Source organism: Ipomoea triloba, chromosome 10, assembly GCF_003576645.1.
Source record: "Ipomoea triloba cultivar NCNSP0323 chromosome 10, ASM357664v1".
NCBI classification, from domain to species: domain Eukaryota; kingdom Viridiplantae; phylum Streptophyta; class Magnoliopsida; order Solanales; family Convolvulaceae; genus Ipomoea; species Ipomoea triloba.
The window spans coordinates 23241011-23244952 of NC_044925.1; positions in this window are offsets into that span (position 1 = coordinate 23241011).

Genomic DNA, 3942 nt, shown 5'->3' on the forward strand with positions numbered 1-3942 from the left:
TTAGATGATACTATTTAGGATAAAATTAGCTATTACTAATAATAGATATTGTAATACTTATAACTAAAATTGTGATACTTTTATAGCCAGTTGTTTACAACCCGACCTGTCTCATTCACTATTTGTCTTCATGTTAGCTAAACACTACAAAATTTGAAAAATAACTTCTAGGAATCATTTTCCGACTTTCCCTAGTCTACCTTTTCTACTCTCTGCACTCCCTTAGTTCTTCCCAATAGTGAAATATAGTTGAGAATTTGGGGTTATTTTGTAGTTAGCCTAAAATGTAGGGACCAAACAATAAATATTTTGTTCAACAAAGTTTGGCTACCTAACATTTGTGTTCAAAGTTTTCAGCTTGCTGCCTAATCTTGAGGGCTGCTGCAAACTCCATTTGCCGACAATCTCCCACTTGAAGATTAGATTGTAACAATCATATCTTCACACCATTCTTTCTACCTTGCACTTTCCATGTCGCTTACGTCTCTATCAGGCCACAGGAAGATCGACACCAAGTAAACTTATCAACATTGATTACCTTTGTTAGGAAATCTGCTACGTTGTCCGTGGTATGGATTTTCTGCAAATCTACTGTCCCTTCTTCCACCTTCTCTCGGATGAAATGGTACTGCACTCGTATGTGTTTAATAGGGTGGTCATTTTGTCATTCTAGCCATCCCAAATCATTCTATTCTTCCCTCATATACTAGAGATATTAGAGAGTTTGTTGAGTGTATTTCTCCTTCCTAGCAAGAGAGAATTATCCTTGTTTTCTCCTTGTTAGTTAGAGAGTGGTTGTAACTCCTATTTTCTCATAGTGAAATTCTTCTACCCTTGCCCGTGGTTTTTACCCTAATTTGTTTAGGGGTTTTCCACGTAAAATCTGTGCCTCATTTATTTTTCTTTCTCAAATTATTGTTGCAATCTGATCTATCCCACTTCCGCGGGCGCAACATGGTTCCCAACAGAAACCAACGCAGAAGATGGAGAACATGAAAAAAGTTGCTTTGGATTTTTCGAAAAATGACTTTGGGGAGTCATTTTCCGGAAAAATGAGCTTGCACTAGAAATTTGGAAAATGATTTAAATCATTTTCGGGTTTACAAACGTAGCCTTAACGAAAAACTAGCAACTGGTATATAAAGATGTGCTTTGGATAAAGTTCGTCGTCTTGTGACCCTAATGATGATCGGATGTGATCGGCATGTGCGCCTAAAAAGGTCACCGGGGTATAACAGTAGTTCTATGACGTATATTCCCTATCACTTAGCAAGGAGGTAAATTGGTTGCCCATAATTGACCGGCTCAAATCATAGGCATGCAGTTCTAAATAAAGAGGAGTCAAACTTTAAATATTGTGATTATCAAGCCAACTTACTCCTATAAGAATTAGGCTTTAACAAGTTTGGTTCTAGTTTGAGGAGGCTGATTGGGCTAGCTAGGTGGTTGTCTATATGTAAACTTAGGTTGATACTTGATAATTACTGGTTCTGGTGTACGTTTTGCTTGGTGTGATCTGATCTATTACTATACAAAGATTGAGTACAGGGGTAGCTTATACTCCTCCATTATTACTAGTTCTGGTAGTGTTGTTTAATCAGTGCGTTGTCGAAGCAGAATGTTGATGAACATATTTAGAGAGAGAGAGAGAGAGATTTGTGAAACGTAAAAAGCAAAGTGAATAGAGATGGAGATAGAAATGGGTTGACAATAATGAGTAAAAAGTTTGTAGGTGTGGTAGAGAGAGTGTCCCAGTGGAGGAGACAGCGATAGATGTTAGATAGATGAGAAGAGAAGAGAAGAGGGTACGCACGCACCTTCAATTTCATTGGATCTCTCATCTCTTTCATGGAGTGCAGGAGACTAGTGAGATAACTAATTAATTAAAGCCACTTTAAATTGGATGGATCGGATATGCATGCAATGCACATTCTTGCCAGGCCACATCAAATTAAACCTGAATATTATTATTTCTTTAAAATAAAAAATGGAAGAAATTAAAAAGCCTGAAGAAAGCAAGAAAAAAGAAGTCCATAAAAGATGAGGGGGCCTAACTGAACTGATGATTAACAGGCTAAAACTGGTGCATGCAATGCAATGCTTTTAGATGATGAGTCTGAGGTTCCACTACTACAAATCCTACTGCCATTTCCATAGTGAGGTCATAGCTGGGATGCCCAGATCAAGTGGGACCACTATCACTGCTGCAGCTTCAAACTTCAAACATCCTTAGTAGTGATGATATGTTAAGACACTGATGATAATTTCTCCAGGAGGATGATTTCTTTAGTGCCATGCTATGATAAAATCTTGCAACCACTCCACAAGACTTCACAAATAAATTGTGAATAGGTATCAAATTAATCTTTCACTATTGGGAAGAACTAAGGGAGTGCAGAGAGTAGAAAAGGTAGACTAGGGAAAGTCGGAAAATGATTCCTAGAAGTTATTTTTCAAATTTTGTAGTGTTTAGCTAATAACATGAAGACAAATAGTTGAATGAGACAGGTCGGGTTGTAAACAACTGGCTATAAAAGTATCACAATTTTAGTTATAAGTATTACAATATCTATTATTAGTAATAGCTAATTTTATCCTAAATAGTATCATCTTAACTTCATATATATATAAGTATTACAATATTTATCATTAGTAATAATTATGTGCTAAATAGCATCACAATTTTACATATAAACATTGCAATATCTATTATAAGTAATAACAATTTATTTAATTCAAATTCGTATTAAGTTTTCTATAATAAGTATTATAATTTCTATCATAAGTAACAAGCAACTATCATAGATTCGACCCGTCTCACGGATCTTCTCATACAAGTGTGACAAATACTCAATCTGGTAAAAAAATTCTCAACTCATCCTCAGTTTTCGCTCTCCAATTGAGTGGTGTCAAATCGGATAATTGACGCACCATCTATCCAGTTATTATTTAAATTGGATTTAACTAGTTCGGTTAAAATATGGATTTAATCGAGCTAATCTTGAGCCAGGCCAACCCACAGCCCTTTTAAAAAAAAAGTATTTAACTTTTTATTATATTTCTTTAGTTTAGAGTGTTATTACATTTATCAATAATCGATTAAAATATTGATTGGACTTGAGAGGATCAGACCACACAATAAAACTCTTGGCTTGGCCTACAACCAAAAAAAAAAAAAAAAGTCTAATTATTGTTCTTCAATTTCTTTAACTCAGAGTTGCTATATTTATTAAGAGTTAATTTCAGCGGACGTCCATTGTCTTTTGTGAAACTTCCAAATTTAGTTTCAGATTATCATTTTTGTCATTTAATAACCTAAACTGTCATATTTTGGACACTTTTGGTTCTTCCGATTATTTTTCCGATGAAACCCTATTTTAGGCAAAGATATTTTCGTCTCTTCAATTTTTTTTCTCAATGAGTTAATTCCAGCGAAAGTATTTTGTGGCAATTTCAAATTTAGTCGCATACAATCAATTTTGTCATTTAACAACCCAGACTATCATATTTTGGACACTTATGGTCTTTCCGAAGACTTTTTCAAGTGAAACCCTATTTTAGGCAAAAAACATTTTCGTCACTTCAAATTATTTTTTTCTCGTTTTCTACGTCGGTTTTTTTTTTTTGCCTCTTCAGCCATGGATTGCATCATCTCCTTCACCATGTTCTTGTCTTCTTCTCCTTTAACTCGAGCCTAAACCGTCCTTCGCCAATGGCGATACTGGATATGTGAGGACCTTCAGGTGCGAGGGAAATTATTTACGTAGTTGGAAAGATCAGGATGTCGCCACCCAGTCGGCTTCAATCTAACCATTATTGTTTTAGTCCACGATTATGTGAATCATTTATTATAGCTGTAGAGCAAAAAAAAAAAAAAAAAAAAAAAAAAAAAAAAAAAAAAAAAAAAAAAAAAAAAAAAAAAAAAAAAAAAAAAAAAAAAAA